This window comes from Tiliqua scincoides, chromosome 4 (genome assembly GCF_035046505.1).
Source record: "Tiliqua scincoides isolate rTilSci1 chromosome 4, rTilSci1.hap2, whole genome shotgun sequence".
Lineage (NCBI taxonomy): Eukaryota > Metazoa > Chordata > Lepidosauria > Squamata > Scincidae > Tiliqua > Tiliqua scincoides.
The window spans coordinates 67,083,779-67,097,649 of record NC_089824.1 but is presented as its reverse complement, the minus strand read 5'-3'; the positions used below and the strand labels follow the sequence as shown (position 1 = coordinate 67,097,649).

The 13,871-nt window shown below is 42.3% G+C and overlaps 1 pseudogene; it reads left to right on the top strand.

Moving 5' to 3' along the window:
* Positions 1-11,366: 11,366 nt before the first annotated feature.
* LOC136649835 (5S ribosomal RNA) lies at positions 11,367-11,486 on the top strand (annotated as a pseudogene).
* Positions 11,487-13,871: the final 2,385 nt, after the last annotated feature.

The window sequence follows — 13,871 nt, the reverse complement described above, 5'->3', positions numbered from 1 at the left end:
TTTTGCATGGGGATGTGCTCAGTGGCTTCATCAATGTACATTTTCCTTAACAGATATAATGACTTGGACTCCAAGATGTCCTTTGGCATGCCCAGTGAAATGTTGAATAACACTGCTCATTCCTATCCTATAATGCCAGGTATTCCAGCACTACAAGAGCCCTGTCGTCACAGCAGCCTCACCACCAGCAGCTACTGCACAGCCACTGGTGCAGCAGCTGGAAAGCCACGTACCACCACAAGTGTAGTACACCTCTGTACTGAATTGAGACGGGGAGGGGTGAGATGAAGCAGAGTCAGAAACTGCCAGATCCCAAACCCCCTTCCTGTGCTGGACCAGTCCCAGGCTGATTCCTCAGGGTTAGACCAGCAACAGAGCTGGCATAGCTTTGAGGAGTCCCATTCAGCAACCAGCAAAGTACAATAAAGCTGTTCCCTCTTACCCCTCTAACTGGCCTCTTCTCCGGAATAGTGCACAGGGTGCTATGGAAGCTGCCCTGGTGGTCCTGCACTGGTGGCCTATCCTACAAGCAGTGGTCAGGCAGGATTGGGCTGTTAGCATTTGTATATTGCTTCCTGGGTTTGCAAAGTGCTTCACATATATTATTTTAATGTTGTCCTTACAACAAGCCTGTGATGTGCTTAAGTATTATTATCTCCATATTGCAGCTGGAGTACTGAATGGAGAGGAAATGACTTGCCTAAGGCCACCTAGTGAGTTCACAGCAGAGGTGAGATTCAAATCAGGGAAGTTCAGATTCACAGCTCTGTCTCTTAGCCACTATATACTATACTAGCATTGATATCTTCCTTTTTGATGACAGATTCCCTTGAGTGACAGTTTGTGATATGGAATGAGGATCTGTCACTCAAAAATAAGAAGCCAGAGATTTCACTGGGTGTGGAAAAGTACATATTTTCCCTAGTGCCTCAACTTAGGCTCTCTTCAGATATTCAAGTTCAGCACTTGATGATAACACAATAATGTGATCACCTGCATGCTTAAAAGAACAATCATAGGCTAAACCCCCTCAGACAGAAGTTCCTCAAAATGTCAGACACAAAATTTTTCAGCACAGATAGTTTATACATCTTCTGTAGTGAATCATAATTTTAAAAAAAACAAACAGAATAACACATCAGATGATAGTGTCTAAATCAGTGGTTCTCACACATTTAGCACAGGGACCCACTTTTTAGAATGAGAATCTGTCAGGACCCACTGGAAGTGATATCATGACCGAAAGTGACATCATCAAGCAGGAAAATTTTTAACAATCCTAGGCTACAATCCTACCCACATTCACTCAGGAGTAAGTCCCATTGACTAACATTGTTAAAAGAACATACATAGTAGCTTGTTAAAAGTATAGGTCTGTAACATTTTCCCAAATGCAGTCACATGCCATGGTAGCATCAAGTCTAATAGATTAAAAATAAAATATTGACATGAATGGGGACCCACCTGAAATTGGCTTGCAACCCACCTGGTGGGTCACAACCCACAGTTTGAGAAACACTGGTCTAGATTAGAAGAATACCCATGTCTAAAACAACAAATCACCTTAAAGTTTAGCAAATTTATTGTGGCATTTTGTGAGTCAGGGTTCATTTCAGAAGCAATGCATGATCAAGAACGTGCATGCATGTGTGAACTGTACCTTGTTCCTGGAATGATCATTTTGTACAGTCCTTGAATGGCTTTTGACATTTCATTGAATACTATTCAAAGGTCATCATCTTACGATGCTGTGATTACTGCTGTTTGCACATATCATGTTCTTCCCCAGGAACATCTGGTCTGATCCTGTTCATTCTGTTTGATTTGATGTTCTTTTCCCCCTTAGGATGCCATTCTTCAGTACGTACATAATAGTAATCTGCTGCCTGGCAGACAGAAAAAAAGATTTCGATTCCTTTTATTATGCAAATCTTTGGGTGGGAGGCATTAGATCTTAGTGCCGTTTCTTACAAGCTGCTTTGAGAAGCCAGAACTCCAGATAAATTTGCTATCATAGAATTAAAAGGTTTCTTCAATTGGATTTTCCTTCATACACAAAAACAGGTTTGATCCAGTATAAATTATCAGGCAAAAAATAGTTTTGTCTTGTGATGCTCAGTTCGGTGTTGCTCCAGGGCTGCAACTGAAACCTCCTCTTTTGTTTCTCCTTTCCATGCTCTTTCCTATTGAGCTATGATGAGGCACATTGTGGTGCTGTTTTCGGAGGGTTTTGTATTCTCTTTTTCACACTTCCTTGTGCACTTGATACTTTCTCTTGACAAGGCTTGGTCCCCCCCCCCCCCACACCCAACACTGCTATAACCAGGTTGTTAGCAGCATCTGCAAAGGATTATTCCCCCAGGAGAACATAAACCTTTCTCCTAGGAAGCCCGTGTTTCTCCGGAAAAGATAGATGCACCATTAGCTTTGACCCAGGATTCCTGCATACAGTTGCTTCCCATCTTGAAGGTACAGGTTATAATGCTTCAAAAAGCACTGCCGGTAATATACAGCAGTGTTCACTGAGGATGATGTGGTATCGCTGCCAGATTGCCATTTGTCTATCTGCTAGGCAGGTTGATATATGGAATCATTCTTCCATTGCTATCACTTGATTAGGTTCCTTCTGTGCATTGGTATTGTACAATGCCCTGATGGGTGAGTGGAGATGAGGTTATCATAAATGCCGGAAGAATATACTTCCTATTTTGATGCTGGGCATGCGCTAGAACCTGGTGACAATAGGCTATTACATTGGAATTAGTGTACCAGTTAACTGGTTCAATACTCCCTGGGGCATTTGGTGGGCTGCTGTGAGATACAGGAAACTGGACTAGATGGGCCTATGGCTTGATCCAGTGGGGCTGTTCTTATGTTCTTATGGTTGGTGGAACCATAGGATTGTTATCCTATTGTTGAAAACATTATTTTCTTCTACTGGACATAATAAATTCCTGATTCTATGGCCAGTATAACAATACATTGTATTATAATATGCAGGTATCCCCCACTTTCTGTTCATTTTTTGACAATCCACTCTTGTAACATATTTCAGTTATACCCGGAAGTCCTTCATTCAACACATGCTCTGCTCTTTCAACCTCTCTGATGTTCTAAAGGCTAAATTTGCATTTCCCCATGTTGATTTGCATATGACATGGTGATTCAAAATGTTTTGAGGTGTGTGTGTGTGTGTGTGTGTGTGAGAGAGAGAGAGAGAGTGAGTGAGAGAGAGCGAGAGTGAGCGAGAGAGAGTGCCAACTTTAGCTCTGGGTCTATTCCCATTTCTGAAGGTGTTAATGAGAGTTCATTTGCAGAAAACTTTGTGTGACAGCAGGAATTTGCAAAATAAAAAAGGCATTTGCAATTTGCTAGCTAGAAAAGTATTGGAAGGAACATATGTAAATTTAAAAGACCAGGTTCCACTTTTCAACCATTTCTGCTTTTCACCACTGCTCCAGTCCCTAACCTGTCAAATGAGTGGGGGACGCCTGAATTAACTCTCAAAAACAGCCTTCCCTTTTCACAGAGTGTATGGTGCAAGTAGCTATAATAGCAATGAGAATTTCCCACCAGTCAAATCTTTATGAAGAATTTTAAGTCTTCTAAAATTTTAAGTCCTAAAAGAGGACCCATATCCTCTTGCCTAAATTGGATGTCATTTGCAGGTGTTTTTCTTTTCTCTGTTACTAGTAAAAGTCAGGCAACTCACTGAGTTAGGAAAGCAGAGTACTTTTATTAATGATGATGAATTAATTGTAGCACTGCAGCCCATTAAGCATTCCATTTATACATCAAAACTTTGGCACAGTGTGGGGGTTTTAATTTGAAAGTGTAATTTTTTTTCCTGCATTGGTTTTTATTCAGCTGCACATCTGCTCTGGGATTTTCTGCAGATGCTTCCTTGCTGGCTCACGGTCAAATGAAATACAATCTTGCCACAATTGCATAGCTCTGATAGAATATAAAAACATAAGAAGAGCTTTACTGGATCAGGCAAAAGAATCATCGAGTCCAATTTCTTGTACTGTATATCACAATGGCCCACCAGATTGCCCAGGGAGCAGTCAAGACAACCAGATACCCATATCCTGTTGCCACTCTTTTGCATCTAGCATTCTGAAAGAGGTCATCTATAAAAGCCAGAGGTTTTATGACATATGCATATAGTCATAATGGTTTGTAAAATGCAATGGACTTTACCTCCATAAATCTGTCCAATCCCCTTTTAAAAACATCTAGGCCAGGCGCCATCACAACATCCTGTGGCAAGGAGTTCCACAGATTAATTATGTTTTGTATATAAAAATGTTTCCTTTTGTCTGTTCCTACTCTGTCATCAATTTTAATGAATGTCCCCTGATTCTGGTGTTGTACTAGAGGGAAAAGCTTTTCACACTATCCACCGCAAGCATAATTTTATATTTCACAGTCATGTCTGTCCTAAGGCACCATCTTTCTAGACCAAAGAGCCCCAAATGTTGTAGCCTTTTCTCACTGAGGAATAGGGCTGACCTTAAGGCATGGGATCTATATTGTGACTTTGGGCCCCCTCTCTGGGCAGGTGCCACACGAGGGCAGCGGGCAAATCTCCCAATGCTGCAGCCAGCATCTCGCAGCCTGAGAGGGCAGCATGGCGAGTGATGTGTGGCCTTGCTCCCCCTCCTCTGGGACTGTTTGGCCTGAAATGGGCCTCCCAGAAGTAGTTGATGGTGACATTCTTTTGATGATAGAATGTCATGACATGACATGACATGACATGACACCATTATCATGTCACCACCAACTATTTCTGGTACCATGCTTTGGGCACAGTACCACAAGCATCTGGCTTGCCGTGGCTGCAATTGCCATGGCTGCCTGGTAAGTGGGGGGGCAGCACATTAGCCCCCTGCATTGGGCTCTGCCAGTCCTGAGACCAGCTCACTAATAATTTTGGTCACTCTCTTCTGTACCTTTTCCAGTGTCGGTACAGGCAGACTTCACTTTAAGTCTCTTCGCTTTAGAGCACTTTGTTAACATGGTGCTTTTTAAACATACAGTATTCATGTTTATTATTTTTGGTGCTTGACTTGTTAAAGAGTTTTTCTGTGGTGACATGAACATCAGCCGACTCCAAGCTGAATTGAGGATGATGATTTGTGCCATGTTGTTACCCATGTCCATGTAATATAGCATTTTTAATTTATTATATTTAATTTTACATCATTTTTTTTAGGCCAAGCACTATTATATACTTAATAAATGATAGTGTAAATTTGTGTTTAGGCTTTTGAGTGCACTGGCAGGTGAAAAAAAAGGCTGTGATTCACTTTAAAGCAATACAAGTCGTGCCTCATTATCCACTGGAGGTTCAGTTCTGGATAAAAAAAATCAGTGGATATCAAACAGCAGAAAAATAGCTTTAAGGACCCATTTCCAGGTTTCTTGTTCCTCCATAGTCACCCCAGAATGCATGTATAGATGTTATACTGCACTCAACCACTAGATGGGGTGAATAATGGAATCTAGTGGAATGAAATTATTCAATTTAATTGCATTATTCATCCCATCCAGTGGCTCAGTGAGGTATAAGGTCCATACTGATGCATTCTGGGGTGACAATGGAAGACCAGGAAACCTGGAAGAGGGTCTTTGAAGCTATATTTAACCCTGAGAAGCTTGCAACCAGTGCAGTTTAGCAGATGAAAGTAGGAAATTGGATTTTGGTGCTTTAAAAGGTGAGTCATATCAGTGGTGAGTCAAATCGGTGGATGCCAAATCCACAGATAGTGAGGTCCCACCTGTATTTGCTTTATAGTGGTAATTTGGAACCTAACTTGTCATAGTAGCAAGGTGTGCCTGTATATCATTTCCTAGATGCAGCACCCAGAAGTGGACACAATATTCCAGATGTGACCTTACCATTGATTTGTACAATGGCATAATAATATTGGCTGTTTTATTCTCAATCCCTTTTTTTAATTATTCCAAGCATGGAATGGACCTTCTTCACCACCGCCATGCACTGGGTCTACGCTTTTGTTGAACTGTCCACCACCACTCTAAGATCTCTCTCTCTCCTGATCCATCACAGACAGCTCAGAAGCCATCTGCATATGTGGAATTTTTATTTCTTGTTGCAGTGTGCATCACTTTACACTTACTTAGCTTTGAAGTGCACTTGCCATTTTGTTGCGCGTTCCCCCAGTTTAGAGAGATTAACCTTTTTCTTTTTAATTATCATTGTTGCAGAACTGTAGATAATAAAAAAAAATTCCAACTACAGATAATTCCAGGCACATACAAAAGAAAACTACTAGCTTCAGAACTGAGTAGAAGAGCCTAGGAAAAGTTAGTCTACAAAAAGGATGACCTGAAGCTCCAGTTTACAGTAAAGCAATTGGTTACAGGAAAGAGCAGAGAAAATGGGATGGCTATAAGGCTAATAACTTAGAAATTTGGTAGGGAGAAAAACGGATAGTGAATTGCTAAGACAACAAATATCGTTCTCATTGCCAGTAGAGCCAAGGATCACGTTTAGAATGCAGTTTTGCATGGCATCTTTATTTGGCAATATTTTCACAAAGACAGACATCAATAGAAAATAGACTAGTTATAATAGATCTAGTTTGATTTCCAATTTTTCTCATTCAAATCCTTGTTAATAGAAGTTAAATGAATTGTAAATTGGAGAAGAGATGCTCTAAAGCTTTATCCTTCTCTTTTCTTAGGGGTGGAAAAGACAGGCAGGATCTTGGAACAAGCATTAGAAATTTGACCCCTCAGCAACTATGATAGGAGTTTAGAGTAGCCAATAGAACAAGAACAAAGGTTCTGTTAGGAGCAGCCAACCACATTAGATCATCTTAAGTATTAACCCAACCCCCCCAGATCATTTGGCATCCTGTAGATTTATAACATGTGCACCAAAATAAATGAGTACATCATGAGTCAGCCCGGAGATGAAAAAAATTGGAACTTGTAATTATTGCCATTATTGGACTTTTCAGTGTCACTTGCTAACTTTTCTGCAGCTTTGGAATGTATTGTACTTTCCTTTTAGCCCAAACACAAGAAGAGTTCTTAGTGGACTATCTCTCCTTAAATGCCTGAGCTTCAGGTTGAGCATATTCCAGAAGCACTGTAACATCTTCCAACTGCAGTGTTTTTCAACCAGTGGTGATGTCTGGTGGTGCTTGTGGGACACCTGGACACCTGCCTCCTGGTAGTGAGATAGCAACGTGATGTGACAAACATCTGTAGGAGGCTTGGCTCTGGGCAGAGCTCCACAAAGTGTTTTTCACATACTCTAAAAAGCCCCGCTGTCCACCCTGAGCCTCTTTCTGATGTTGTCCCGTCCGAATATTCCAACTCCCTTCTAATGCCCACTTTTTGGCTAATTAACACTCCCCTTTTCCAAGAACAACAGCTGTGGTGTGCAAAGAAATGAACACAGAACTCCGTATCTGTTGAGCAATTAACAAGAATTTATTGCTACAAACACACACACCCCTTGCAAGTCCTCTTGTCCAGAGGTTTTCCCTCCCCAAAACTCCACTTAACTCAGTGGTTAAAGGTCTGAAGCCTCCAGTCCAAGTCCACAATCTCCAAAGCATAGTCCAGTCTTCCCAGTCTAGTCTTCTGCAGCAGAGTCCCTCCTCCAGAAGGGTCCTGACAGTCCTCTCTTCTGTGTCCTCCAGCAGAGTCCTGGCAGTCCCCTTCTCCCATAGGTCAGGTTCCCTCTGGGTCAGGTAGCTCTGTCTGGTCAGGTAGCCTTGCTCCTTCTGAAGCTGCCTTTTATCCTTGTATGTCCCTTGTTAAATCCAAATTAGGCTCAGATGAGCCATCCCTTCAGTCCATGTCCATTCAAAGTCCCATCAAGGTCAAATGAAGCTCAGGTGTCCATCCAGGTATCCATTGGCCTTGATTGATTGCAGCTGTGGAGCCAGCCCTGCCCTTCCCAGAGCTGTCAAACAGCTGTCAAAACATGGAATCGCTGGCAACACCACATCATCCACCTGATAATCTTCTGTTACAGGTGTCTTTCTGGTTTCTGGTGTCTTTCTGGTGTTTGAAAGGCACCTGGCCTTTCAACCCAGAAGAAACTGCTGATGATGTAATCACCAGTTACTTCCAGTGGTACTTCCAATAGGTGGATCATGCAACGTGGTACAGCAGGGGAAAAATGCTGAGAAACACTGTCCTATTGCATTGGCATGAATTAGACTGTGATTGGATGTGTTCTAATCTTACTTATCCCAAACTTTGCTTTGAAAACAATTCCGCTATAGATTTAACAGTTTCAATGGGTGGAATATGCATAGAACAAGGGAAGGAGTAGTACTGATATCCTACATTCTCATTGCACCCAAGGAGAATCCCCACATTTTCTCCTTAAAAGAGTTGTTCTATGCTCTGGTAGCCTATGGGGAGGTAAGTTAAAAAAAAATATTTATCTCTCCTGGGCTGTCTGGTCATTCCCCCCCTCCCATCACAGCACGCAGCATGAGCTCTGTCGGTGCAGCTTCATTATGCAGGCAGGCAGGGGATAGGATTGGGGTGTTTAGTAGATTTAGGCCTAATATGTCTTGTGATTAACACACTTAGAATTTTCTACCAAGGAACACTTTTTGGCTCTGCAATCTTAAAATTAAACAAGTCTCTTAAGGCAGTTCACTTTTTTTTGTATTGGCAACCTTCAGTCTCGAAAGATTATGGTATCGCACTCTGAAAGGTGGTTCTGGCACAGCGTCTAGTGTGGCTGAAAAGGCCAATCCGGGAGTGACAATCCCTTCCACACTGGGAGCAAGTGCAGTCTGTCCCTGGTCTGTCTCCCTGGCTATGGGCCTTCCTTCTTTGCCTCTTAGCCTCAGACTGTTGGCCAAGTGTCTCTTCAAACTGGGAAAGGCCATGCTGCACAGCCTGCCTCCAAGCGGGCCGCTCAGAGGCCAGGGTTTCCCACTTGTTGAGGTCCATCCCTACGGCCTTCAGATCCCTCTTGCAGATGTCCTTGTATCGCAGCTGTGGTCTACCTGTAGGGCGCTTTCCTTGCATGAGTTCTCCATAGAGGAGATCCTTTGGGATCCGGCCATCATCCATTCTCACGACATGACCAAGCCAACGCAGGCGTCTCTGTTTCAGCAGTGAATACATGCTAGGGATTCCAGCACGTTCCAGGACTGTGTTGTTTGGAACTTTGTCCTGCCAGGTGATGCCGAGGATGCGTCGGAGGCAGCGCATGTGGAAAGCGCTCAGTTTCCTCTCCTGTTGTGAGCGAAGAGTCCATGACTCGCTGCAGTACAGAAGTGTACTCAGGACGCAAGCTCTGTAGACCTGGATCTTGGTATGTTCCGTCAGTTTCTTGTTGGACCAGACTCTCTTTGTGAGTCTGGAAAACGTGGTAGCTGCTTTACCGATGCGCTTGTTTAGCTCGGTATCGAGAGAAAGAGTGTCGGAGATCGCTGAACCAAGGTACACAAAGTCATGGACAACCTCCAGTTCATGCTCAGAGATTGTAATGCAGGGAGGTGAGTCCACATCCTGAACCATGACCTGTGTTTTCTTCAGGCTGATTGTCAGTCCAAAATCTTGGCAAGCCTTGCTAAAACGATCCATGAGCTGCTGGAGATCTTTGGCAGAGTGGGTAGTGACAGCTGCATCGTCGGCAAAGAGGAAGTCACACAGACATTTCAGCTGGACTTTGGATTTTGCTCTCAGTCTGGAGAGGTTGAAGAGCTTTCCGTCTGATCTGGTCCGGAGATAGATGCCTTCTGTTGCAGTTCCAAAGGCCTGCTTCAGCAGGACAGCGAAGAAAATCCCAAACAAGGTTGGTGCAAGAACACAGCCCTGCTTCACTCCGCTTTGGATGTCAAAAGGGTCTGATGTGGAGCCATCGAAGACAACAGTGCCCTTCATGTCCTTGTGGAAAGATCTGATGATGCTGAGGAGCCTGGGTGGACATCCAATCTTGGGGAGAATCTTGAAGAGGCCGTCTCTGCTGACCAGGTCGAAAGCCTTTGTGAGATCTATGAAGGCTATAAAGAGTGGCTGTCGTTGTTCCCTGCATTTCTCCTGCAGTTGTCTAAGGGAGAATACCATATCAGTGGTGGACCTGTTGGCTCGGAATCCACACTGTGATTCTGGATAGACGCTCTCTGCGAGTACCTGGAGCCTCTTTAGTACAACTCGGGCAAACAGCTTTCCTACAACGCTAAGGAGAGAGATGCCGCGGTAGTTGTTGCAGTCACCCCTGTCACCTTTGTTCTTGTACAGTGTGATGATGTTTGCATCCCTCAAGTTTAGTAGATGTCTAATATGTCTTGTGATTAACACACTTAGAATTTTCTACCAAGGAACACTTTTTGGCTCTGCAATCTTAAAATTAAACAAGTCTCTTAAGGCAGTTCTCTATTGAGCTGTTTTCTGACTGTCATAGAATCCAAATCCTTTTAAAACATAATTAGTAATTTCACCAACTTAGCTAATATGTAATGTGATGACTTTTTTCCTACCAAGTGTTTTTGTTTTGTTTTTTAGACTTTGATCATCTTGTTTCTTTGTCTAAGAGATGAAATTGGAAAAACAAAAGTATTTGGTTATATAACCCCTTGTCTTTTAATTCTGAACACACCGGGGATCCACCAAAACAAAAGCAAGTGGCAGAGATCAATTTTTACAGTCGCTGATTCAAAATGCATGTGTGCTGTTTGATAGGTAGATGTATCAGACCTGTCAAAGAATCTGGCTTCATTGAAAGACTGCCAAACACTTCATAGGAAGCCTGCACTATAGGAATTTTTCAGTCCTCTGACAATCTTTTCAATTAAGGCTTGTAAAATAATTCCACAATGACTTTGCATTAGGAAAGACATATATACTCACAAGTGGATTAATGAAAACAGTGAAGTTGGTAGTCCGTCAAGCTGTCCCACTAATGATCATGTTTATATATTACATTTTTAGGTGTACTCCTAAGATGTTTTCAGTGTACAGCTAAAAATGTCCTGTCATGTGTGAATGTGACAAATACATGAGGCACAATCCTTCCCTATGTATGGGTGCAGCACCCGCATATGGAAGAATCTCCTTAGAGCTCAATAGTGATAGAGATTTTAGAGGGTTAACTTACTTCTCTTGTTTGAGAAAAATAACTGAAATTGGAGCCAAGAGAGTGACTACTGTTCCCCTTAAAAAACAGGCTAGGAGGGTCATTATGTCAAAGTGACCTAAAGAGATCATGACTGGCAGAACATGTAGATCATAACTTTCCCAAAGGAAGAATTCCAGGATCTTGTGTAACCAAAGTTATGGGCCAGGAACATTTTGAGATGCAGGGCAGAATGACCTCCTAATTGGAGCTGGGACCATGCACCAAACCTGTCATAATATGCAGCAACTGTTACCCTGCATGTGCCCAATCTCATCTGATCTCGGAAGCTAAGCAGGGTCAGACCTGGTTAGTACTTGGATGGGAGACTGCATGGGAATACCAGGTGCTGTAGGCTTATACCATAGTCTTTCGAGACTGAAGGTTGCCAACCATGCCCAATAAGGAGGTGGAAGTGACATACAGTGTCACATGGGTAACTTGTTTATTTCACGTTATTTAATGTGATTTTCTGGTGTGGTTCTTTGAGAAACAGGATGGGAAATGAAGAGTGAACATTTGTATCCAAACTGAATCAATTGGCTTGTGTGTAACTATTGTAGAAATAAAGCCTCCAAACCCTTTTAAAAAGTCTGTGACTGTTTGGCATTGCATCAGTGAAAAGAATCTGAAAATCTTTCCAACAATAGAGCCCTGCTTCTCATTTGTCCCATTCCTGGCCACATTCACAGGTATACTCAAAAAGTATATCAAAGCAATTCAGGTGATGCAAAACCTGCAATGCTTCTGATATCCCAGACCAGCCTTCTATTCTGCACTGTGCAAGTCATTCAAGGTCCAGATTAGAAGGAAATTGGATTGTGCTGAAGAGGAGATCTGTGGCCTCAGACCTCTCATAGGATGGCTACTTCTTCAGTGTACAGGTCATGCTTTGTTATGCACTGGGATTCTGTTCCGGAATCCTCAGTAGATAAAAAAAAAAAGTGGATAACAAATCAGTGGGAAAATTGCTTTAAAGGCCCACTTCCAGGTTTCTTGCTACTCCTGTTGCTCCAGAATGCATTGGTTTAGAAACTATACCACATTCAGCCACTGTATGGGATGAATAATGGAATCTAGTAGAATGAAATTATAATTATTTAACAGCATGAAGATAAGAAATTGGATTTTGGTGCTTTCTTCCTTGTTACAAGACATTTAAAAGTGGACCTCAGTATCAGTGGTGAGTCAAATCAGTGGATACTGGGGTCCCACCTGTACTGGCAGTATCAACTCTTGTATGACTATGGGCAGAGGACAGACCGATCTGCCAATATGGGCAGCAGGGCTGCAGCTCTTGTAGGTTGCTGGCTTGAATGTGCTGATCAGCTAAGCAAGCACAGTGTGCCCTGTCTGTACTCTGGGGTGCCCACGGTGGTCATCATTCTCATCCTCTGTGGCTACTGTCACTGGAGTCCCGGTATGAATCAAAAGAGTCGCAGCTGCTCACAGCAGGGGAGAAGAGATGGAGAAGCAGTAGTTGTAATTTCTCCCACCTTTAGCACTGTGTACCTAGGCACTTCAACACAATACTAATACACACACATGTGCGATTTTTTAAAAAAACACAACTGATTAGAAATGCAGTAAGGTTGGGAACATGAGCTTTTGCTATCTTTGCTCAGCATCAGGGGTGGGATGGGAGCAGAACTCCTCAAACCCTCTGGGTGAGTGGCTTTGTGGTCATTTGGCATCCCTGCTCTGGAGTAATCACATTAAATGTATATGAGTATCTTTGGAAACATACTGTACCATGAATGATTTGTGTATCCTTCTTTCCAAAAAGGTTATTACTATCAGTTGACATTATAGTCTTTGTAAGTGAACAGATGTTTGTTTGAGGATGAGATTTAAATGCACCATAACAATGTTTTTGGAATATGCCCGTACTGGCAAAAAAAAAAAATCCTCTTTAGTAAGGAAAAAAGAGGGTACTAGTATTCTATCAAAGACCAAAAAAACAAACGCCCAAATCATGCAAGTGGCATTTACAACCCTGCTATAATATCATTATCATAATTATCAAACCTCAAGTGGATGGAACATGTATTAACATCATTATGAATGCTGGAACGTGAGTCAACCATCAAATTATTTTCTAATGACAGATAATGGAAGGAAACAGCTTCTTATTCTGATTCACAAACCTTTTGTTTTCCACTAGTGTGCTGCTTACATTATAGCACCAGGTGCTAGAAATCTTACGCATGACAGGTAAACCTGCACAGGTGTATCTATCACACAGTACATAATCAGGTTCTTTTTTTCTTTTTTGGCAGTCAATTAAGATCTGTTTAATAGAACTAATTAGTCAATATTTGCGAAGTGTTGTGCTCATGTAAACTGCTGCACATTAACGTCCTCATTAGCACATACAAAGTAAATATGTGTCAGCTAATTATCACGGAGAGTAAACATTAAAGGTAATTCCAAAACAATTTGATATTGACAAAGAACTGTACTTTTGCATGGTAGTTACGGGATCCTTCTTTTCAGTAGTGGATAGAATTAGGTCATGATCCTTCTGCAAGAGCACAGTTACCTGCATCTGGAGGGATTGTCATGGGGTCCTATGGAGCCCTCCTCATTTGACCATGTGAGTATGTATGCTGGTCATCACCCAGAAAAGGAGGTCAGTGTACATCCTGCTTTTCTAACCAGTTTTCCCTTGCTAACCATGGCCTCTTGATAGGAATTGGAGCTAAAGTGAATTCTGGACCAGACCACAATTGGAAAGCAAGGG